Below are 26,801 nucleotides of genomic sequence, written 5' to 3'. Positions count from 1 at the left end.
TTAACACGTAGGTCTAGAAACACCATGGTTTCTGTATTCATTTGACCCTCCAAGATGATATTCTGATCATTTCTGTTTAAATCATCAATAAAACCCACTGCCTCTTGTTGTGAGCCTTCCCAGATAATGAACAGGTCATCGATGTAACGCAGCCATAGTTTCACATGGCTGCGATACATCTGGTGGGTCATCTCTACTTGCTGCTCCCAGCTCGCCATAAATAGATTAGCAAAGCTGGGAGCAAAACAAGTTCCCATCGCCGTGCCTTGTCTTTGCCTGTAATGCTTCTCATTAAAGACAAAGAAATTGTTTTCCAAACAAAATCTCATCATCTGGATGATCATTTCCGCATGGCTAAGGTATGAGATAGATCTAGAGCTCAAAAATCTACGACATGCCTTAATGCCATCTTCATGCCTAATCGATGTATAAAGGCTACACACATCAAGAGAAATAAGTATGTAGTTGTCATGCCATACAAAATCAGTGAGTTTATTTATGAAATCTCTGCTATCTTTAAGGTAGGAGGGAACTTTCTCCACAAAAGGTCTTAGAAAGAAATCAATATATCTCGATGTGTTCTCTAAGAGAGAACCAATCGAAGATACTATCGGCCTGCCCGGGGGATTACTGGAGTTCTTGTGGAGCTTAGGCAATAAGTATAGCACTGCTATTTTTGGGTTTCGGTTCAATAAGAAGGAGTACTCATCCCATTCAATGATACCACTCAAACGCCAACCATTCAACATCTCATGGTAAGTGCTATTACTCTTTTCAATTGTCTGTAGGGAAGAGACTTCATAGCAATCTTCAATGATCAATTGTCTCATACCCTCTTTGATATAGTCTTCCACATCCATTAAAACCACATTGCCCCCTTTGTCAGATTGTTACAAATAGGGTGGTCCTAGACGTCAACTTCCACACACAATGTTTGATATTATTTCAAAAAACACTTTCTCAATTCTTATTTACCATGCGAAATCAATCCTGCAATGAAGAATTTTGGAAACAAAAAAGGGGAAAAAACACAATAGCCCAAAAAACAAACAGATGTCCAGTATACACACAAAAGATTTGTTCAATCGTTTTAAAAGTAGAGGAGAGAAGACTCTACTGTTTATTCTCAATAAAATTCCTCCTCATGGTACAATACATAAATATGCAGTTATTGTAAAACAAAAGGGGTTACCAGAAAGGGGTAAAGTGCATAGAGTGAGAAGTTCAGTGCTCGTGTGAAGGAGAGAAAGGACCAAGAGGTCAGGGAATGATGAATCACACAATTGTCTTTGAGTCCAAGGCTAAGGTGGTCCTTGGTTTGGTTCAAAAAAGAGAGAGCCTGCCCTCAATAGTTTTTGCAAAGAAAATGTCAATCTTTTTATCTTTGCGGCGGTCAATTCGCTCGGAGCTTCGTATCTTCAGAGGGGGTGAGTGGGCAGGGGCATAGGAGATGCAGGCTCAATGTGGGGGAGATTGTCGACGTTTCGACCCAAGGATACGAAGGGCAGTTTATATCCTCATAGACGGGTCTTCATCAGGACGGGAGAGTGAAGGGAAGGAGCTAAGTTACATTATACTCATGTAACACCAGCAGTGTGGACGGACACCTGTAACAAAAATATAAGGGCTAAGTATTTCCAACCAACAACATGAAGGTTTAGGACTGAATGTCAGTACTTCCAAGGCACTCACCCTTTAATGGTGTGCCATTATGCGAAAAAGATAAATTCGGTTTATGAAAGCCGTCCAAACGTGCTCTCACTAGAGAAAAAATGAAAACACATTGCCATCAGTGCTGTGTTTCCTCAAGTACAGTTGGACATGAAAAACATAGACTGGACTGAGACAGTACTACACACAGTGACATTACATAAAAAAGCGCTTGAACACGCTAGTTGCACTCACCCTCGCTGTGTAGGGCGATGGATGATAATTGGTTAGTCGGTCGAACAGTATACACGCTGTGTCTGTAGGCAAGAATGTGTGGTTAGCTAAATGGATCAACAATCCAAAACAGAGAGAGGATGAAAGGAAAGCTCAAGGATGCTTATTGCCATAACATACCTCCTCAGTAGCACTGCGCGGCCTATCAATGGGGCTCTGTCTGTTGGCGACTGCTGAGAGATGCTCAATCGGCGCCAAATTAAGTGGTGGACGCGACAGCAACGTGCACGCCACTAAGACTCACGCTAGAGTCGGAGCTGTTGCCTAGCAACATGCGTGGATTAGAGAGAAGACAGACTCCAGGCGTATTAGAAGTTTGGAAAACATAATAAACAAAGGAAACAGCTGTATGTAAAAGAAAATAATTAACAGAGTATATATTATACAGTACATAATTACGGGATGTAGGAAGAATTATATACATGCAGGTCACATATTTACATACAGTTTCATATGACTGCCCGCAATATAAATAAATAAACCAGCAGGATTATATTAACCATTATGCAGGGCAGCCATTTGCCTTGTTGTTTCCTCATATTCGTTCAGACCCCGGTTGACTGTGTCAAAAATATGCATCCATTTGCATTCTCGGAGGCTAAGGGTACTTGCAAAATTCCCACCCCTTACATTCACTTGGACTTTCTCCAGAACCCACCAACGGATGCTTTCTGGTGGGTGACCAAAGGTCAGAAAATGTTCCACCAGGGGGGCGCCCTGTACCTTACAGCGTATTCTGCTTACATGTTGCAGAATGCGAGCTTTAACCTTCTGTATAGTCTGGCCAACATATAGAAATCCGCAAGGGCATCTGATCGCATAAATAACGCCGGCCGAGTTACAGTTGGTTTGTTGGCGCATGGTGTGGGTGTAGTTGTTATACGTACACTGTTTGATTTCCAGGGTCATGGGGCAGGCTTTACACAAGCCACATTTATAGTGGCCGATCACTGGTGGAGTGTTCCAAAGGGTTGTTTGTGTGTTGCTGGGTTTGCTGTGCAGCAGGGATCGTACTACAAAGTCCCTCACGCTCCTCCCTTTCCTAAATGCATGCATCGGAGGGTCTGGGATCCCTATCTCATCTGCCACTAGGTGCCAATGGCCGTTTATGATTCTCTTAATGTCACTACTCCTGGTGTTAAAAGTAGTAACACAGGTCATTCTGCTGTTAGTATCCTTCTCTCTCGATTTGGGTTCGAGGAGGAATTCCCTGTGGCAGAACCATGCTTTTTTGCGGGCCTTTTTGAGCAATCTACGTGGATAGCCCCTGTCTGCCAGGCGCTCAATCAATAGCGAAGATTCATTGAAGAAATCAACCTTCCGGCTACAATTCCTACGCAACCTCAGAAATTGCCCAAATGGTAGGTTATCCCTGAGGTTGCGAGGATGATGGCTTGAGTAGCGAAGCAGGGTGTTCCTTTCGCTAGGTTTTCTATAGAGTGTGGTTCGTAGGTGTCCCTCATCTTCAACTATGCTGATGTCAAGAAAGTTAATCTTATTGTCACTAAAGTCAAGTGAAATTGGATGTCGTTAGATCGGCTGTTGAGCCAGATGTGAAAGTTTCTTAAATGTTCCTCACTGCCCTGCCATATCATCAACACATCGTCTATGTAACGACGCCATTATACGATGTTGCCATGGAAAGGGTTGGTCTCATTTAGTACAAAGTTATGTTCATAGGAGTTCATGAAGATTATGGCCAGGTCCGGGGCAAAGCTTGCCCCCATGGCTACGCCTTTCGTTTGAACATAGTAGTCTCCATCAAAGTAGAAGAAGTTCTTCTTCATGGCAATTTCTAGAAGATCCAGAATGAAAGTTGTCGGGACCTGGCAAGGTCTCGGCCTCTCTTCCAGAACCCCTTTGATGACTTCAAGTGCAGCCTCTTGTGGGATATTGGTGTAAAGTGAGGTTACATCCATTGTGACCAATAAGCTGCATAGTATCTCTTAAGTAAGCCGTGGTTGCCTCAGCAATGGGTTTTATAAATATATCCACGTACTTACAGAGGGGTTCTAACACTGAACCACAGCCAGACACGATCGGTCGTCCCGGGGTTTTTTCTAACCGTTTATGCACCTTAGGGAGCGTGTAAATCGTGGGTAGCCTAGGGTGGCTGTTGTTGAGATACTCATATTCATGTTTGGTTAGGAAACCATCCTCTAAGGCCTTGCTAGTGATAGATTTTATGTCAGTGCTTATCTCTTTAGTTGGATCTGCCTGTAGTTTTTTGTAGTTACCTTCCACCCCAAGCTGTGAGATTATCTCAAACTTGTAGTCATCCCTGCTCTGTATGACGATCGCCCCACCCTTGTCGGCTGGTTTGATCACAATATCAGGGTTTTGTTTAAGTGTTTCCAGTGCCAGTCTCTCTTGTTTGCTGGTATTGAATTTTGTGTATTTCTTTTTAGCTAGCACCTGGTTGATATCTCTCATCACCACTTGCTCAAATGCCAGAATTTTATTTGGCATCATTTGTGCCGATGGCGTAAAAGTGGAGGGTGGCCGTAGACCGGTATTGCTGAATATTGGTTTGAAAGGGATTTTGTTAAAATGATGTTTCAGTCTCACCTTTCTGAAAAACTGGTGCAACTCAGTTTTCAAATTGAATGTGTTAGGGAGGCTGGTGGGGACAAAAGAGAGGCCCTTTTCAAGTATTTTTGACTCCTCTGGTTTCAGGGCATAGGTAGACAAATTTATTATCGAGCTGCTTTGCCTAATTTCAGGTTGGAATGCTACCACCTGTAGTGTTTCTGCCGGGTTCTGATTTCCCCATGTTGTTCCGGTCTGAAGTGGACCTGTTTCTTTCCTGTTCCACCCCTCCCTTGATTCCAGTTCGATTGTCCGCGGCCTCTGGGTCTCCCCCAGGGACGGCCTCTGCCTTGGTAACCTCCCCATTGTTCCTCCTCTAAAAAAGTATTTGAGTAGTCGGGGTATGAGTTGCTGCTGGTGCTGGGTCTTTCCTGCTCGTTTTCTGAGTTGCTGGTGGCAGAGGAGTCGGAAAAGGTGCCTGGAGCAGTTGTTACTGATAAAGCTAAATTTACCCTTGAAGTTGGGGTTGTCAATAAATATGGCCGGTTCGTTTCTCACCTGTAAACCTATAGGAATCACATTTGCCTGCAAATATTGAGTTAGTACATGGCCATGTAGTCTAGTGCGAATTAACTTTCTCTCTAATCTCTCAACTTTATTGATTTTGTCATTCAAAGTGAGGTCATTCACTCTCCCGTCCTGATGAAGACCTGTCTATGAGGATATAAACTGCCCTTCGTATCCTTGGGTCGAAACGTCGACAATCTCCCCCACATTGAGCCTGCATCTCCTATGCCCCTGCCCACTCACCCCCTCTGAAGATACGAAGCTCCGAGCTAATTGACCGCCGCAAAGATAAAAAGATTGACATTTTCTTTGAAAAAACTATTGAGGGCATGCTCTCTCTTTTTTGAACCAAACCAAGGACCACCTTAGCCTTGGACTCAAAGACAATTGTGTGATTCATCATTCCCTGACCTCTTGGTCCTTTCTCTCCTTCACACGAGCACTGAACTTCTCACTCTATGCACTTTACCCCTTTCTTGGTAACCCCTTTTGTTTTACAATAACTGCATATTTATGTATTGTACCATGAGGAGGAATTTTATTGAGAATAAACAGTAGAGTCTTCTCTCCTCTACTTTTAAAACGATTGAACAAATCTTTTGTGTGTATACTGGACATCTGTTTGTTTTTTGGGCTATTGTGTTTTTTCCCCTTTTTTGTTTCCAAAATTCTTCATTGCAGGATTGATTTCGCATGGTAAATAAGAATTGAGAAAGTGTTTTTTGAAATAATATCAAACATTGTGTGTGGAAGTTGACGTCTAGGACCACCCTATTTGTAACACTCAATACCCAGGTCCTAGGACTTTCTTTGGGTTACCCCATATATAATAATGATATCTTGAGCAGGGATTCCTGCGAGGGTGTTTTGTATGTTAAATGTACCCAATGTGTGTAAACTTTGTATGACCATTTATCCACAAGAACCGAGATAGGATATGGCGGAAAAAGACACTCTAACTTATAGCGAGGAATATATCAACAAACTCATTGAGGCCCAGAAGGGTGGCAGCTTCTTGGGGCGCTCTACAACTCCCATTGACCTCACTTTGAATGACAAAATCAATAAAGTTGAGAGATTAGAGAAAAAGTTAATCCGCACTAGACTACATGGCCATGTACTAACTCAATATTTGCAGGCAAATGTGATTCCTATAGGTTTACAGGTGAGAAACGAACCGGCCATATTTATTGACAACCCCAACTTCAAGGGTAAATTTAGCTTTATCAGTAACAACTGCTCCAGGCACTGGATGGTGCTTGGAGTTGAGACCGCCCTTGAAGAGGTAGAGCGCCTGATAAAAGATATTGCAGACCTCAGAAAGGAGATAATAGACGACAAGGCTTTGAACAACGCTAAAGAAGCGTTGGAACGCCTTGAAAAAACACTAAAAGACTTCGATACCTTCACTCAGTCGACTAAATTAGACAAACTAGCGAAGGATCTGAAGTTTTACGATAAGAAAACGGTTTACCCGTATCTGGCGGAGGGGTATTACAAACAAGAGTCCCAGGGGAGGTTCTCAACTAGGGGGAGGGGTGGATACAGGAGGTACACCACCTTTTCCGACTCCTCTGCCACCAGCAACTCAGAAAACGAGCAGGAAAGACCCAGCACCAGCAGCAACTCATACCCCGACTACTCAAATACTTTTTTAGAGGAGGAACAATGGGGAGGTTACCAAGGCAGAGGCCGTCCCTGGGGGAGACCCAGGGGCCGCGGACAATCGAACTGGAATCAAGGGAGGGGTGGAACAGGAAAGAAACAGGTCCACTTCAGACCGGAACAACATGGGGAAATCAGAACCCGGCAGAAACACTACAGGTGGTAGCATTCCAACCTGAAATTAGGCAAAGCAGCTCGATAATAAATTTGTCTACCTATGCCCTGAAACCAGAGGAGTCAAAAATACTTGAAAAGGGCCTCTCTTTTGTCCCGACCAGCCTCCCTAACACATTCAATTTGAAAACTGAGTTGCACCAGTTTTTCAGAAAGGTGAGACTGAAACATCATTTTAACAAAATCCCTTTCAATCCAATATTCAGCAATACTGGTCTACGGCCACCCTCCACTTTTACGCCATCGGCACAAATGATGCCAAATAAAATTCTGGCATTTGAGCAAGTGGTGATGAGAGATATCAACCAGGTGCTAGCTAAAAAGAAATACACAAAATTCAATACCAGCAAACAAGAGAGACTGGCACTGGAAACACTTAAACAAAACCCTGATATTGTGATCAAACCAGCCGACAAGGGTGGGGCGATCGTCATACAGAGCAGGGATGACTACAAGTTTGAGATAATCTCACAGCTTGGGGTGGAAGGTAACTACAAAAAACTACAGGCAGATCCAACTAAAGAGATAAGCACTGACATAAAATCTATCACTAGCAAGGCCTTAGAGGATGGTTTCCTAACCAAACATGAATATGAGTATCTCAACAACAGCCACCCTAGGCTACCCACGATTTACACGCTCCCTAAGGTGCATAAACGGTTAGAAAAAACCCCGGGACGACCGATCGTGTCCGGCTGTGGTTCAGTGTTAGAACCCCTCTGTAAGTACGTGGATATATTTATAAAACCCATTGCTGAGGCAACCACGGCTTACTTAAGAGATACTATACAGGTGATACAACTGGTGGATGAATACCCCTTTGACCGAACTAACAGCTTATTGGTCACAATGGATGTAACCTCACTTTACACCAATATCCCACAAGAGGCTGCACTTGAAGTCATCAAAGGGGTTCTGGATGAGAGGCCGAGACCTTGCCAGGTCCCGACAACTTTCATTCTGGATCTTCTAGAAATTGCCATGAAGAAGAACTTCTTCTACTTTGATGGAGACTACTATGTTCAAACGAAAGGCGTAGCCATGGGGGCAAGCTTTGCCCCGGACCTGGCCATAATCTTCATGAACTCCTATGAACATAACTTTGTACTAAATGAGACCAACCCTTTCCATGGCAACATCGTATTATGGCGTCGTTACATAGACGATGTGTTGATGATATGGCAGGGCAGTGAGGAACATTTAAGAAACTTTCACATCTGGCTCAACAGCCGATCTAACGACATCCAATTTTCACTTGACTTTAGTGACAATAAGATTAACTTTCTTGACATCAGCATAGTTGAAGATGAGGGACACCTACGAACCACACTCTATAGAAAACCTAGCGAAAGGAACCCCCTGCTTCGCTACTCAAGCCATCATCCTCGCAACCTCAGGGATAACCTACCATTTGGGCAATTTCTGAGGTTGCGTAGGAATTGTAGCCGGAAGGTTGATTTCTTCAATGAATCTTCGCTATTGATTGAGCGCCTGGCAGACAGTGGCTATCCACGTAGATTGCTCAAAAAGGCCCGCAAAAAAGCATGGTTCTGCCACAGGGAATTCCTCCTCGAACCCAAATCGAGAGAGAAGGATACTAACAGCAGAATGACCTGTGTTACTACTTTTAACACCAGGAGTAGTGACATTAAGAGAATCATAAACGGCCATTGGCACCTAGTGGCAGATGATATAGGGATCCCAGACCCTCCGATGCATGCATTTAGGAAAGGGAGGAGCGTGAGGGACTTTGTAGTCCGATCCCTGCTGCACAGCAAACCCAGCAACACACAAACAACCCCACCAGTGATCGGCCACTATAAATGTGGCTCGTGTAAAGCCTGCCCCATGACCCTGGAAATCAAACAGTGTACGTATAACAACTACACCCACACCATGCGCCAACAAACCAACTGTAACTCGGCCGGCGTTATTTATGCGATCAGATGCCCTTGCGGATTTCTATATGTTGGCCAGACTATACAGAAGGTTAAAGCTCGCATTCTGCAACATGTAAGCAGAATACGCTGTAAGGTACAGGGCGCCCCCCTGGTGGAACATTTTCTGACCTTTGGTCACCCACCAGAAAGCATCCGTTGGTGGGTTCTGGAGAAAGTCCAAGTGAATGTAAGGGGTGGGAATTTTGCAAGTACCCTTAGCCTCCGAGAATGCAAATGGATGCATATTTTTGACACAGTCAACCGGGGTCTGAACGAATATGAGGAAACAACAAGGCAAATGGCTGCCCTGCATAATGGTTAATATAATCCTGATGGTTTATTTATTTATATTGCGGGCAGTCATATGAAACTGTATGTAAATATGTGACCTGCATGTATATAATTCTTCCTACATCCCGTAATTATGTACTGTATAATATATACTCTGTTAATTATTTTCTTTTACATACAGCTGTTTCCTTTGTTTATTATGTTTTCCAAACTTCTAATACGCCTGGAGTCTGTCTTCTCTCTAATCCACGCATGTTGCTAGGCAACAGCCCCGACTCTAGCGTGAGTCTTAGTGGCGTGCACGTTGCTGTCGCGTCCACCACTTAATTTGGCGCCGATTGAGCATCTCTCAGCAGTCGCCAACAGACAGAGCCCCATTGATAGGCCGCGCAGTGCTACTGAGGAGGTATGTTATGGCAATAAGCATCCTTGAGCTTTCCTTTCATCCTCTCTCTGTTTTGGATTGTTGATCCATTTAGCTAACCACACATTCTTGCCTACAGACACAGCGTGTATACTGTTCGACCGACTAACCAATTATCATCCATCGCCCTACACAGCGAGGGTGAGTGCAACTAGCGTGTTCAAGCGCTTTTTTATGTAATGTCACTGTGTGTAGTACTGTCTCAGTCCAGTCTATGTTTTTCATGTCCAACTGTACTTGAGGAAACACAGCACTGATGGCAATGTGTTTTCATTTTTTCTCTAGTACTCGAGAGCACGTTTGGACGGCTTTCATAAACCGAATTTATCTTTTTCGCATAATGGCACACCATTAAAGGGTGAGTGCCTTGGAAGTACTGACATTCAGTCCTAAACCTTCATGTTGTTGGTTGGAAATACTTAGCCCTTATATTTTTGTTACAGGTGTCCGTCCACACTGCTGGGGTTACATGAGTATAATGTAACTTAGCTCCTTCCCTTCACTCTCCCGTCCTGATGAAGACCCGTCTATGAGGATATAAACTGCCCTTCGTATCCTTGGGTGAAACGTCGACAATCTCCCCCACATTGAGCCTGCATCTCCTATGCCCCTGCCCACTCACCCCCTCTGAAGATACGAAGCTCCGAGCTAATTGACCGCCGCAAAGATAAAAAGATTGACATTTCTTTGCAAAAACTATTGAGGGCAGGCTCTCTCTTTTTTGAACCAAACCAAGGACCACCTTAGCCTTGGACTCAAAGACAATTGTGTGATTCATCATTCCCTGACCTCTTGGTCCTTTCTCTCCTTCACACGAGCACTGAACTTCTCACTCTATGCACTTTACCCCTTTCTTGGTAACCCCTTTTGTTTTACAATAACTGCATATTTATGTATTGTACCATGAGGAGGAATTTTATTGAGAATAAACAGTAGAGTCTTCTCTCCTCTACTTTTAAAACGATTGAACAAATCTTTTGTGTGTATACTGGACATCTGTTTGTTTTTTGGGCTATTGTGTTTTTTCCCCTTTTTTGTTTCCAAAATTCTTCATTGCAGGATTGATTTCGCATGGTAAATAAGAATTGAGAAAGTGTTTTTTGAAATAATATCAAACATTGTGTGTGGAAGTTGACGTCTAGGACCACCCTATTTGTAACACTCAATACCCAGGTCCTAGGACTTTCTTTGGGTTACCCCATATATAATAATGATCTCTTGAGCAGGGATTCCTGCGAGGGTGTTTTGTATGTTAAATGTACCCAATGTGTGTAAACTTTGTATGACCATTTATCCACAAGAACCGAGATAGGATATGGCGGAAAAAGACACTCTAACTTATAGCGAGGAATATATCAACAAACTCATTGAGGCCCAGAAGGGTGGCAGCTTCTTGGGGCGTTCTACAACTCCCATTGACCTCACTTTGAATGACAAAATCAATAAAGTTGAGAGATTAGAGAAAAAGTTAATTCGCACTAGACTACATGGCCATGTACTAACTCAATATTTGCAGGCAAATGTGATTCCTATAGGTTTACAGGTGAGAAACGAACCGGCCATATTTATTGACAACCCCAACTTCAAGGGTAAATTTAGCTTTATCAGTAACAACTGCTCCAGGCACTGGATGGTGCTTGGAGTTGAGACCGCCCTTGAAGAGGTAGAGCGCCTGATAAAAGAAATTGCAGACCTCAGAAAGGAGATAATAGACGACAAGGCTTTGAACAACGCTAAAGAAGCGTTGGAACGCCTTGAAAAAACACTAAAAGACTTCGATACCTTCACTCAGTCGACTAAATTAGACAAACTAGCGAAGGATCTGAAGTTTTACGATAAGAAAACGGTTTACCCGTATCTGGCGGAGGGGTATTACAAACAAGAGTCCCAGGGGAGGTTCTCAACTAGGGGGAGGGGTGGATACAGGAGGTACACCACCTTTTCCGACTCCTCTGCCACCAGCAACTCAGAAAACGAGCAGGAAAGACCCAGCACCAGCAGCAACTCATACCCCGACTACTCAAATACTTTTTTAGAGGAGGAACAATGGGGAGGTTACCAAGGCAGAGGCCGTCCCTGGGGGAGACCCAGGGGCCGCGGACAATCGAACTGGAATCAAGGGAGGGGTGGAACAGGAAAGAAACAGGTCCACTTCAGACCGGAACAACATGGGGAAATCAGAACCCGGCAGAAACACTACAGGTGGTAGCATTCCAACCTGAAATTAGGCAAAGCAGCTCGATAATAAATTTGTCTACCTATGCCCTGAAACCAGAGGAGTCAAAAATACTTGAAAAGGGCCTCTCTTTTGTCCCCACCAGCCTCCCTAACACATTCAATTTGAAAACTGAGTTGCACCAGTTTTTCAGAAAGGTGAGACTGAAACATCATTTTAACAAAATCCCTTTCAAACCAATATTCAGCAATACCGGTCTACGGCCACCCTCCACTTTTACGCCATCGGCACAAATGATGCCAAATAAAATTCTGGCATTTGAGCAAGTGGTGATGAGAGATATCACCCAGGTGCTAGCTAAAAAGAAATACACAAAATTCAATACCAGCAAACAAGAGAGACTGGCACTGGAAACACTTAAACAAAACCCTGATATTGTGATCAAACCAGCCGACAAGGGTGGGGCGATCGTCATACAGAGCAGGGATGACTACAAGTTTGAGATAATCTCACAGCTTGGGGTGGAAGGTAACTACAAAAAACTACAGGCAGATCCAACTAAAGAGATAAGCACTGACATAAAATCTATCACTAGCAAGGCCTTAGAGGATGGTTTCCTAACCAAACATGAATATGAGTATCTCAACAACAGCCACCCTAGGCTACCCACGATTTACACGCTCCCTAAGGTGCATAAACGGTTAGAAAAAACCCCGGGACGACCGATCGTGTCCGGCTGTGGTTCAGTGTTAGAACCCCTCTGTAAGTACGTGGATATATTTATAAAACCCATTGCTGAGGCAACCACGGCTTACTTAAGAGATACTATGCAGGTGATACAACTGGTGGATGAATACCCCTTTGACCGAACTAACAGCTTATTGGTCACAATGGATGTAACCTCACTTTACACCAATATCCCACAAGAGGCTGCACTTGAAGTCATCAAAGGGGTTCTGGATGAGAGGCCGAGACCTTGCCAGGTCCCGACAACTTTCATTCTGGTACTTCTAGAAATTGCCATGAAGAAGAACTTCTTCTACTTTGATGGAGACTACTATGTTCAAACGAAAGGCGTAGCCATGGGGGCAAGCTTTGCCCCGGACCTGGTCATAATCTTCATGAACTCCTATGAACATAACTTTGTACTAAATGAGACCAACCCTTTCCATGGCAACATCGTATTATGGCGTCGTTACATAGACGATGTGTTGATGATATGGCAGGGCAGTGAGGAACATTTAAGAAACTTTCACATCTGGCTCAACAGCCGATCTAACGACATCCAATTTTCACTTGACTTTAGTGACAATAAGATTAACTTTCTTGACATCAGCATAGTTGAAGATGAGGGACACCTACGAACCACACTCTATAGAAAACCTAGCGAAAGGAACACCCTGCTTCGCTACTCAAGCCATCATCCTCGCAACCTCAGGGATAACCTACCATTTGGGCAATTTCTGAGGTTGCGTAGGAATTGTAGCCGGAAGGTTGATTTCTTCAATGAATCTTCGCTATTGATTGAGCGCCTGGCAGACAGGGGCTATCCACGTAGATTGCTCAAAAAGGCCCGCAAAAAAGCATAGTTCTGCCACAGGGAATTCCTCCTCGAACCCACATCGAGAGAGAAGGATACTAACAGCAGAATGACCTGTGTTACTACTTTTAACACCAGGAGTAGTGACATTAAGAGAATCATAAACGGCCATTGGCACCTAGTGGCAGATGAGATAGGGATCCCAGACCCTCCGATGCATGCATTTAGGAAAGGGAGGAGCGTGAGGGACTTTGTAGTCCGATCCCTGCTGCACAGCAAACCCAGCAACACACAAACAACCCTTTGGAACACTCCACCAGTGATCGGCCACTATAAATGTGGCTCGTGTAAAGCCTGCCCCATGACCCTGGAAATCAAACAGTGTACGTATAACAACTACACCCACACCATGCGCCAACAAACCAACTGTAACTCGGCCGGCGTTATTTATGCGATCAGATGCCCTTGCGGATTTCTATATGTTGGCCAGACTATACAGAAGGTTAAAGCTCGCATTCTGCAACATGTAAGCAGAATACGCTGTAAGGTACAGGGCGCCCCCCTGGTGGAACATTTTCTGACCTTTGGTCACCCACCAGAAAGCATCCGTTGGTGGGTTCTGGAGAAAGTCCAAGTGAATGTAAAGGGTGGGAATTTTGCAAGTACCCTTAGCCTCCGAGAATGCAAATGGATGCATATTTTTGACACAGTCAACCGGGGTCTGAACGAATATGAGGAAACAACAAGGCAAATGGCTGCCCTGCATAATGGTTAATATAATCCTGCTGGTTTATTTATTTATATTGCGGGCAGTCATATGAAACTGTATGTAAATATGTGACCTGCATGTATATAATTCTTCCTACATCCTGTAATTATGTACTGTATAATATATACTCTGTTAATTATTTTCTTTTACATACAGCTGTTTCCTTTGTTTATTATGTTTTCCAAACTTCTAATACGCCTGGAGTCTGTCTTCTCTCTAATCCACGCATGTTGCTAGGCAACAGCCCCGACTCTAGCGTGAGTCTTAGTGGCGTGCACGTTGCTGTCGCGTCCACCACTTAATTTGGCGCCGATTGAGCATCTCTCAGCAGTCGCCAACAGACAGAGCCCCATTGATAGGCCGCGCAGTGCTACTGAGGAGGTATGTTATGGCAATAAGCATCCTTGAGCTTTCCTTTCATCCTCTCTCCGTTTTGGATTGTTGATCCATTTAGCTAACCACACATTCTTGCCTACAGACACAGCGTGTATACTGTTCGACCGACTAACCAATTATCATCCATCGCCCTACACAGCGAGGGTGAGTGCAACTAGCGTGTTCAAGCGCTTTTTTATGTAATGTCACTGTGTGTAGTACTGTCTCAGTCCAGTCTATGTTTTTCATGTCCAACTGTACTTGAGGAAACACAGCACTGATGGCAATGTGTTTTCATTTTTTCTCTAGTACTCGAGAGCACGTTTGGACGGCTTTCATAAACCGAATTGATCTTTTTCGCATAATGGCACACCATTAAAGGGTGAGTGCCTTGGAAGTACTGACATTTAGTCCTAAACCTTCATGTTGTTGGTTGGAAATACTTAGCCCGTATATTTTTGTTACAGGTGTCCGTCCACACTGCTGGGGTTACATGAGTATAATGTAACTTAGCTCCTTCCCTTCACTCTCCCGTCCTGATGAAGACCCGTCTATGAGGATATAAACTGCCCTTTGTATCCTTGGGTCGAAACGTCGACAATCTCCCCCACATTGAGCCTGCATCTCCTATGCCCCTGCCCACTCACCCCCTCTGAAGATACGAAGCTCCGAGCGAATTGACCGCCGCAAAGATAAAAAGATTGACATTTTCTTTGCAAAAACTATTGAGGGCAGGCTCTCTCTTTTTTGAACCAAACCAAGGACCACCTTAGCCTTGGACTCAAAGACAATTGTGTGATTCATCATTCCCTGACCTCTTGGTCCTTTCTCTCCTTCACATGAGCACTGAACTTCTCACTCTATGCACTTTACCCCTTTCTTGGTAACCCCTTTTGTTTTACAATAACTGCATATTTATGTATTGTACCATGAGGAGGAATTTTATTGAGAATAAACTGTAGAGTCTTCTCTCCTCTACTTTTAAAACGATTGAACAAATCTTTTGTGTGTATACTGGACATCTGTTTGTTTTTTGGGCTATTGTGTTTTTTCCCCTTTTTTGTTTCCAAAATTCTTCATTGCAGGATTGATTTCGCATGGTAAATAAGAATTGAGAAAGTGTTTTTTGAAATAATATCAAACATTGTGTGTGGAAGTTGACGTCTAGGACCACCCTATTTGTAACACTCAATACCCAGGTCCTAGGACTTCCTTTGGGTTACCCCATATATAATAATCATCCCTTTGTCAGATTGGCGTATGACAATTGAAGAATCACATTCCAGTGACTTAACAGCTAGTCTTTCTTGTTTACTTAAATTGTCATTAGACCAATGTTTTTTCTTGGCCAGATTCTTAAAATCATTAATGACCAAAGTTTCGAAAGTATCAATACTGCATGCAGGCAATGTAGGATTGAATGTAGATTTTGGCTTAAATGGATTTGGACAATTCAGATCTATTTTGTAGCCCAGAGATATTGCATCATTTGGAGTATTTACCGGTGTGCCAAACTCCAAGTCTTGCATTGCAATTAGAGTTGCAACCTCATCAATGGTCTCACGTGCTGGTTCAATGTTTAAGACACTCACAGCCGTATTCTTGACCTTGAGTTTGTTCCATTTCTGCAACCTTAATTTTCTAGTAAATTTAAAAAGGTCTATACGTTCCTGGGAGTAATTAAAATTAGCCGAGGGACAAAAGGAAAGGCCAAATTGCAGTACATCATTTTCTATATCAGAAAGTATATGAGAGGATAAGTTTACCACATTCTGTCGATTCATTTCCCTCTTGTTTTTTTCTGACCCCGTGTTTCCACTCCCACTGGGGTTGTCGTGTTTCCACTTGTTCCAGCCGCCCCTCCTGACTGGCTGTTGGTCTTTGGTGTACTTCCTCCAGGATTTCCTCTTCCTCTGCCTTTTCCTCTGTATCCCCTTCCTTGCCCTCGACCTCTGTCTATTTGCCAATTTTGTTGTTGAGCTGTCTGATTCATCATCTTGAATTCCTCCCAAAAATTTGGGGCCTTATTTGCACTTCTGGTTACATTTTTCATTGCCACTAACTGGCCATCTTCAGAGACATCACTTTCTACTACTTCCTCCTCCGATGTTACTGCTGCCGCGCTTACTGTGTCGATGTTCGCTTGTACGCCTTTTCTTTTTATGTTATCATACTTGCGGCTGAAAGTGAAAATTCGACCTTCCTGATAGTCGATTTTATCTCTGAGAAATTTTCTTTCTTTTTTGACCACAATCTCATCCTCATGTTTGGTCATTTTTTTATTGATTTCCTCCATTTTCTTTGTGAAGTTCTCCTTAGTATCTTCTTTTATCAATTCTTCCTTTAGATCAGAGATCATTTTTAACAATGCCATTCTATCTTTCCATGCGTGTTTAATTAGAATGGACAGCATACGATTTGAGCAGTCCATTAAATTCTCAGCCCACTCCTCTGCTGGCTCTATGTCGGGTTCCTCATGTGAAGGGGCGTTTAGAATCCTCAGGCCTCTCGGAATTCTCTTTTCCTCCTGATATTTCTCGAGGGTAATTGCCTCCCACCACCGCGATATTTCTTTCCGTATTAGTTTCTCCAGTTTTTGGTATTTATTCACGGTCACTTTCCCAGCTGAGGCAGTGTCAGTGCTAGCAGATCCAGTAATAGTTTGCACAAACATAGATTGCGCCCTTAGTCTTCTACGTGCTTCTGCATCATCATCCATTGTTTATAGTCACGTGGGGTCTCCCCCTCCTGCATGCAAAAATGACCAAATTTGTTGAAAATAGCGCAATGTTCTGGTCTAATCTGTGATGTCTATCGAGGAAACACGTCCCCTAATTTCAGCATGTAGCTCTACTGAAAAACGGGCGCGGGAGAGTCGCGTTATAAATTGTATTGCCAAAACGGAAAGTTCCGATCAGTATTGCTGAGCAGGACCCACTTTACAAGTATCCTTCACAAACACATGTAAGTGATAATCGTGGTTAACACAACGCTCTCACACGACAGTGTCGGAAAACAGTTAGAGCAGAACTCACCCTCCACGTTGCATAGTCCACTCCAAGAATGCTCGCATCCCTTCACGAGTCCTCGGCTAACAGTGGAGAGAGTGACGTTTCCGACACTGAACCGGCGAAGAGCTTCACAACGGTCTTTTCCCGCTTACGAGACTGTGGCAAAATCCAACGCGGTCAACCGGCAGCACTTGTTTATACAGTTCCACAACCTTCGCAAAAGCGCCGGGACACCAGGACAACGGTGCAATCCAGGGGCAAAGGTAACCCTGTGTATAGATTCAGGCTCACAGCGCGTAGCCACAGCTACGCAAATGCACTCTCCTCGATAGGAAAAAGATCACTTCCAATCCTTTTTGCGCATTCCAATATTATTTATTTCATCGGATGCAGCATCGTGATAATAAACACGGAAAACAACCCCAACGCGTTTCGGCGATACCTTCGCCTTGGTCACGGGTAATTACATTGCCAGTGTTCAAAACATTAAATAAAGTTTCACGTGATTAGTGCTCAAAATAAACAAAGGACTCAGGACCCCATTATCGCGGCCATCTTTGAGTGGAGTATAGTCACCTTACATCTATCCAGCCCATTACAGTATATAGTTAAAACAATACCTGTCATAAAGTTAAAGGCAGGGAAGTAAATGGAAATTAATAGTAATAACAAATCCATCAATAAACTTGAAATGCTCAACATTATATTCTCATTACAAGTATATTTATCATGACAGAAGTTTATCTGTTGACTATTGGATAGGATATTTTCCTGATTATCCTGAGAGAGAAGAAGCAGGAGGATACCACCGAACTAACTTGGGGGTGCACAGAAAGTTGAGAGTTAAGCAGAATCCCAAGGGTTTTAACTTTAGGGACCGGGAGTGGGGGGGCACCAAGTGATGAGGGCCAAAAAGATGGGGACCATGGACTGCAACCACCTCCATTTACTTTAGTTACATTTTTAAAAATGCTAACAAACCCACCAGGACACAGTGACATATGATGAAGACTCAGCTGAGTCAGAACGCGTAATGCCTGCATGCCTAACTTTGCCTCAAATAAAGAAATTGCTGAGAACGTTTGGAGTGGCCTGTTTTCATGCTTCAAGGGCAGTGTGGTTTCGTTTGGAATATGTGAGGTGTCTGACACACCTGAGACAGGACCCGACTCGCAAGGTTGTGGTGCTTCTGATGTCAGATTGTCTTTTGTCTGAGGAAGAAAATTTCGAAACGCGTCAGGCTCTCGCACAAGTGACTGTCTGATTGAAACTGCCACCAGAGCCTGCTTGTACCCTGAGAATAAAAGGTTTGCCACCTTTCAACCGTGTTTGTGTGCTGTTCAAACTGTGTGGGCAACTTGGAGCGTATTTATATATATATATATATATATATATATATATATATATATATATATATATATATATCAATTATCATGCATGTATGCTTAGCCTTTTTAAATTCCATGTATTTGTTATATTTGTTAAAATGTATATTTAATCTATTTTTATTAATTATATTATTTAATATATTTAATATTTTAATTTATTCTATATATGTATATAAAGAGCAATATTTTGTACAACTATATTTATGTCATTGATATTTTTTTCTATCTTTTTAGACTTACCGATAAAAGTATAGGGTGTAAATAGTTTTACCATCGATATTTTTGTATGGGGATATTTTGAGTGTCAATATTTTGTCAGTGTACCCCTGGACACCAGACACCAAAACAACAGCTGCACCCAGGCCTCCCCCAGGACCACCAAAGGCCCCTTCTCCTGCTCAAACTGCCCCTTCACCTGCATCACAAGGAAACAACTGCAACCACATCCATCAGCCACACACACCGCGTCACGCACACCCAGCAGCAAGGCAGCGCCAACACCTCCGTAGAGATCAACTGCCTGCGGATCATTGCATGCTTACTTGGAAAACATACCACAGAAATCTGGTACACCATCACCACCCACGTCCCAGACGCTGTCTTCATCACAGAGACCTGGCTGAACCCCGCATCAGCACCCAGAATCGGCACAGTCACCCAGGCCAGATACAAGATAATGCACTGAGATTGCAACAATAGAAACGGCAGTGACATAGCTATAATCTACAAAGAGACCCTCAAATGCGCAACCACCAAACACGACACCACCCTCTTCATTGAGCACCTCAACTTCCAACTCCAAACAAATAGCAAAAACCACAATCCGAGGCACCCTCATCTACAGACCCCAGGGATCCGCCCTCCCTTCTGCAATGCCATCCCTGACTTTATCGCTCCTATCGCCATGGAGACCATTGACGATACTAACACAGCTAACCTTCTAGAAAGTAGGTCCATCCTCAGACTCAAGCAACAGGTCACTGATCTCATCCACATCACAAGACAGACTCTCAACCTTATCTTCTCAGCCAGCCACCTTTTAAACACACCCACAATGAAGAGCTGACCAACACCGCGTCCACTTCATCATCTCGATACCCCTCAACAACCCTGCCGCCAGTGAAACACAGTGCAGCTGCCCAAGGTATCAGAACAGTGCTGGCTCAATGCCCTCATCACCCACCTACCCACCACCACTGAGGTCACAGAACAAGCAGTGGACAACTTTGCAAAATGTATCACAGCAATCTCAGATTAAGTCACCCCGAGGAAACCTACCAACCCCAAGAAATGAACACGACACCCCCACTGATTCACTGAAGAACTAACAATCGACTGCAGACTGACTGAAAGGAGATGGTATGCCAGTAAGACCACTGAGGACCAAATACGCTTTAAAGATTGACAACAAGATTCTCCCCTGAGGCGGAAGCCGGGGGTATAGCCTGCATTATACATTAGTTTGATGCTTGGTATTTTACTTTGACTATTTTTAAATAAAACCTGCTCATTCTGCTGCCATTGCCTTGCTCGCCACATTTTCATCCCTGCCCCCCCGCGCAGCCGATTAGGTCTGACGAGGTGGGATAGAGGGTTTAGCCGCCATATTGGGTGGAGGGAAAGGGTTGCGCTCCAGCTGCTGGCTCAGGATCCCACCCTCCCAGGATACTTAAATCGCGCTAGTGTGCCCGCGTGCAGATTGACAACAAGATTCTCCCCTGAGGCGGAAGCCGGGGGTATAGCCTGTTAACTTTTAAAAGTGTGAATTCTACTTTAGTTTGATGCTTGGTATTTTACTTTGACTATTTTTAAATAAAACCTGCTCATTCTGCTGCCATTGCCTTGCACGCCGCATTTTCAATCCTGCCCCCCGCGCAGCCGATTAGGTGCTGACGTGGTGGGAGAGAGGGTTTAGCCGCCATATTGGGTGGAGGGAAAGGGTTGCGCTCCAGCTGCTGGCTGCCTCCCACCCTCCTCCGTGTTCTATATAATGGCTATGATCTCTCATCCGCGCAGCGTGCGGGCACAGCGGGCGCGCCAAAGGCGCTCCAAAGGCAAGCCCGTCTGCGCCCGTCCGCGCCGGGACAGGGCCTAGGGCCACTATTCCTGGTCCAAGCAGAATAGGAGCCCAGACCCTCTATTCTAAAAGCGCACTAATGTCCAGTCTTTTGTAGCAACTGTATCAGGTCAGACCCGGAGAAGATTCTAAGAAAGACAGTTATAAGCTGCCCACATTGTAAATCCATATTACCTTGTATCAATAATCTCAGAAACATAAAGATCAATAAAAACACAAAAATAATTACAGTATTGGTCAACGCACGATCCCTGTGTAAACATAGACAAGATATAGCGGATCTGATTACGGATAGAAACATAGATATATTGTTCGTCACTGAGACTTGGATGGACAAGGTGTCCGATCCCGATCTTGTGGTCGCAGTTCCCGAGGGATACAGTGTTTACTGACAGGACAGACAGGGAAAGAAGGGCAATAATCGCCCGTAACAAATTCACAGTAAGGACCTCACCAGTCCCTTCGCTAACATGCGAAGCTGTCCAATTCTCAATCATGATGACTCCCTCACATAATTTTAAAGGAGTACTCCTCTAAAGACCTCCATGGGCGCGCTCAGAATTTCTTTTAAATCTGAACACTATGCTTGAATCCTTAGTGACTGAGGATTCCTTCACGATCTTAGGTGACTTCAATTTCCATTTGGAAAAAAACAATAATAATGAAACACAGGCTCTACTGACCGATATGGAAACATTGGGGCTCTTCCAGCTGGTCACCTAACCCACGCATGAGGTTGGCCATACACTGGATGGTATTTTTACTAATTCAGATGAGATTCACATACAAGAGATACTCCCGCTCACATGGTCTGATCATTATGCTATTTACTGCACGATACCAATTAATTACGCCCCTGAAAAGAAAGTTGCTGAACCTAGTCAAGGGCCTTTTAAGGTCTGGAAAGACATAAACAACACACAATTAAGAATGCTCTTAAATAGCACTTGTCCAGTCATTTCTACAGATCCAAATACAGCAATGGATCAATATACAGCATGGATAAGTAATGCTATGAATTTATTGGTACCGAAAAAAACTATCTCCAAAAACCGATCTTCGCCATCTGCCTTCTGGTTTACGGAAGCCCTCAGACAACAAAAACAAAAATGCAGGAATTACGAAAGACACTGGCGGAAAACATATGCTATGGAAACTAAATCGCGATATAAGGAGGAACTTACAATATATAAAAAGATGATCATCGAAGCAAAAAGGAAGTTCTATAGTGAACGAATAGAAACCGCAAAGAACTCCAATAAACAACTTTACGAAGTAGTGAAGCACCTGGCAGGGAAAGCCCCCGATGTTGGCCCCCCCCCTCACAAACCTTTTGTGATGTTTTGGCCAACTACTTTTTTGCACAAGTGAATGATATTTACTCCGAGTTTTCATCTAAGGATAGTCCTGTTATTCAGTCTAGTAACACCTCACCCCCGAACACAGTTTAGAGCAATTTAAAGAAATGAATGAGTTTCAAACAATTGATATCATTAAACGGATAAAGTCCGGATCAGCTTCGGACCCTTGTCCCCCCAAAGTGTTGCTCCCCGTAATCGTCTCAATAACATCTGTGATCACGCACATATGTAACGCCATGTTTCAATCAGGTATTTATCCTGATATGTTAAAAAACACCCTTCTTAAACCTCTCTTAAAAAACCACAGCTGGACAAGGAACAACTGAAGTACTATAGACCTATAGCTAGTCTGCCCTTTCTCGCTAAAGTGGCAGAAAGAGCAATGAATTCTCAGCTCTCGGAATCGATTGAAGAACATCACCTGCTGGATGACACGCAGTTCAGGTTCCGTAAGCTTCACGGTACAGAAACTGCCCTCATTAAAGGCACTGAAGATATCAGACTTATTAGAGACGAGGGAGGGACAGCGGTGCTCATATTGTTGGATTTGTCTGCGGCCTTTGACACGGTCGATCATTCCATCTTGATCGACCATGTCACAAGTATGGGCATTCAACGCAGAGCTAAAGACCTGCTTGCCTCCTTCCTGTCCGGAAGAACAAAGGCAGTCACCTTAGGACCCTTTCAGTCGGCTGAACTGTCGCTTCCATGCGGGGTTCCCCAGGGCTCATCCCTTAGTCCGACACTTTTTAATATTTACGTGTCGGACCTAGCTAGAGTTAGAAAATCACATGGGATGAGCCTCACCTCCTACGCCTACGATACACAGTTGGTGCTGGCCATAAATAATGATGGTAAAGAAGCAGCTGAATGCTTCCAAGAAGGCATGCTGGCCATCAAGGATTGGATGGCCAGTAACTGCCTTAAACTTAATTCCGAGAAGACGGAGTTTGTCATCTTTGGAAAGCTCTCCCCGGGTTGGTGCTCCGCCTGGTGGCCATCATCTCTGGGATCTCTACCTATCCCAGTCCCAATAGTCAGGAATTTGGGAATCATCTTCGATGACAACCTAAACTTTGTTTCCCATGCAAATGAGGTTGCATCAACTGCTTTTTATAAGCTAAGGCTAATTAAAAAAATAATCCCTTATTTACCAGAAAGTGTAGGAAAAACACTGGTCAGTACTCTGGTACTTTCCTCACTGGATTATTGCAATGGCCTATTTGCTAACACACAAACTAGGGTAATTAATAAAATGCAGACGGTACAAAACGCCGCCGCAAGAACGCTCGCTAGGATCCCCAAATTTAAATCAGTCTCGCAAACCATCCGTAATTATCATTGGTTGACGATAAAGAATCGTATAAAATTCAAAGCATTATGCCTGTCATATAAGGCGGTACATAAACAGGGCCCTCAATTTCTCATGGAACAGCTTACCGTCTACCGTCCTTCAAGACAACTGAGATCCGCGGCAGCATATCAACTAGTGGTACCACGCACTAAGACTGTCTCCTGGGGAGACAGACGATTTGTGGTCACAGCAGCCAAACTTTGGAATGCCCTTCCACTTCAGATTCGATCAAGCCATACCCTCGTTCAATTCCGAAAACTGTTAAAAACATGGTTGTTTAACCAGTAATCTGCTCGAATCTTGTTCTGAATCCATAGCGCCGAGACGCCTACGGGCATTTGTTTGCGCTCTATAAATGTCAAAAATAAATAAATAAAATAAATAAAGCTTAACTCAACTGCTACCACCACCTCCTTAAAAACACCAAGAAGACCTCCCTAGCCCCCCGCATCAATGAATGCTCCGAAAACTACAAGGAACTCTCCAACATAGTCAAGAAATGTACCACCCCTTCAGCAACAGAAAACAACATCACACTCTCACAAGATCTCTGTGATGCCCTGACGGACTTTTTCAACAACAAAATTGGCATCATCTACCAAGAATTCACACCCAACCCCCTGCGGCAGACAACATCAATTTCCTCACACCAACTGATGCCCACCCACAACAGCTCACCTTGTGCAACCCCCTCACCGAAAAGGAAACAGCGACCATGATGAGATCCATCCACTGTGGAGACACTGCAGACCCCTGCCCTCACCATGCTTTTAACTTCAGCAATCAACTCATCAGCAAAGAACTCACCAAGGTCCTCAACTCCTCGATCACCATGGCTCACTTTCCCCAGAATTGGTAATACCCTGACATGAATCCATTGCTGAAGAAGCCATCCACAAACCCAGGAGAACTGAAGCCTACCATTCCTTAACTTTGCTCCCCTTCTCAGCCAAGGTCATCGACAAGGCAATCAACATCCAGCTCACCAGACATCTGGAGAACCACATTCTCCTTCTTCAAAACAAACCACAGCACCGGACAGCTCTAGTCGCAGCCACAGATGACATCTGAATGTTGATAAACCAGAGTGAAACAGTGGCCTCATCCTCCTTGACCTCTCAGCAGCTTTCAACACCATTTCCCACCACACACTGATCAACAGGCTCCATCAGATTGGAATCCAAGGAGCAGCCCTCAAGTAGATCGCATTATGCCTCACAGGAAGAACGCAGAAAATCATCCTCCCTCCCTACTCCGTGCTCCCTAAGAACATCAACTGGGAGGTACCTCAAGGATCATCCCTCAGCCCAACCCTCTTCAACACATACATGACCCACCTGGCCAACATCGTCAAAAGCCACGGGCTCAACATCATCTCCTATGCCGACAACATCCAACTCATCCTCTCTCTAACAATCCAAGTCCATCAAAGACAAGTTCTAAATATGCATAAAAGATGTTGCTGACTGGATGAACAACAGCTGTATCAAACTCAACACCGACAAGACAGAAGTACTCTTCGGGAAAGGCAAGGACACTCACTGGAGCAATGAATTGTGGCTTCTGGAGCTGAGGCCAACACTGATACCCACCAAACACGCCTGCATCCTCAGCATCATCCTTAACAGTGAGCTATCCATGAAGTAGCAAGTCAGCGCTGTCTCTGCCGCTTGCTTGATCACAGTTCTTCTGCTCTGAAAGGTTTTGAGATGGCTTCCAAACAGTACTAGGTGAATTGTCAGGCAGGCTCTTGTCACCAGCAGACTTGACTACTGCAACTCTCTCTATGTAGGAATAACAGCCCACCTCATGAAGAAGCTCTAGACAATCCAGAACACAAGTGCCAGGCGCATCCTCGACCTCCCTAGGTGGATGTACATAACCCCTCACCTCAGGAAACTTGACTGGCTGAATTTTTTTTCACCGTGGACAAAATTGGCTGGACAATATCACGCAGCAGCGCGTACCTAACAAAACCCTAATTATAAATGGGGATTTGGAAGTCGTAATGAAGCAACTATAATCTGAACCCGCGGCCACGTTTCTAGTTGAGAAGAATTGCTTTATCAACCTGGCCAGAGACAAACATACCCACGGTTTAGATTAAGTACCACGAACATTATTCTTACCGACGAAGGGTGTAATAAAGATACATCCTCCATTTGGACATAAAACAGGAAGACAGAGGTACTTGCCCCAGTCACCCAAGGTCATTTCATATATTTAGATGCCGGGGTGGACTTCCTCATTAACGAGAGGTGTTTTTAACGGTTCTAGTATAAATCTATTTAAAATGAGAGTCACAATTCTAGTCGTCATAAGGATGGTGTTATAAGATATCCATCGAAACGCGTTGACGCCCTGTTGAGAACAAGACAATCCGTGAAAAGACTGGGGCCATTGAGTACCTATTAAATAGAAAAGTACCGGGTTTCAGCCTGAGAAATTTTGCAATCACGGATGTGTGCTACTTAAATGATATATTGTTTTGTCTATTATATGTACTCTCTTTTTAATTTGCTTGGTGTTTTTATATATATGTATAGGAAGTATCTGTGATATCCAAACTTACCATAGATGTTAAGTGAACCACAGTGCTATGGATTAAGTCTACATTTTTAAGATCATGTACCTTATGAGCTTCTTTTAATCAATAAATAGATTTGTACTTTTTTTTTACAAATAACGTTGTCTAGATTGTCTGTCTGGGATATATGGCTATTCTTCCCGTGTATTTATGAGTTAAGTTGACTGAATGAGATCTGGATTGAATTTAGCACATAGAGCCTATACATATTTTTTCTTATTGTACAAAACTGTCCAAAGGAAACCCTTTCAGTGAAACAATTGTATAGTACTCTATTCCTTTGGTGTTCAGGGGTTCCTCTTACTTTTCTGCAGTCATGAAGAGATGACAGTACAAGCTACTCACCGACGCATGCAAGCCATTACACAACGAAAGATCTGCATACCTCAACCAACGTGTGACCTTTCACCAGCACACTAGGGGCCCGATGTAGGTCGGTCGGTAACGGCCGAAAATCGGTATTTTCGGCCGTTACCGACCGGTATTTGAGAAATGGTATGTAGGGCCCTGTATTTTACAGAATCGGTAAATTTACCGATCGGTAAATTTACCGATTCTGTAAAATACCGAATCGGTATTTGTACCTATTCGGTAAAATTGAAATGTAGGTGGGACTCTTCTGAGTCCCA

This window comes from Lissotriton helveticus, chromosome 7, assembly GCF_964261635.1.
Source record: "Lissotriton helveticus chromosome 7, aLisHel1.1, whole genome shotgun sequence".
NCBI lineage: Eukaryota > Metazoa > Chordata > Amphibia > Caudata > Salamandridae > Lissotriton > Lissotriton helveticus.
The sequence above is the reverse complement of the archived record's forward strand: the minus strand, read 5'-3'. Positions refer to the sequence as shown.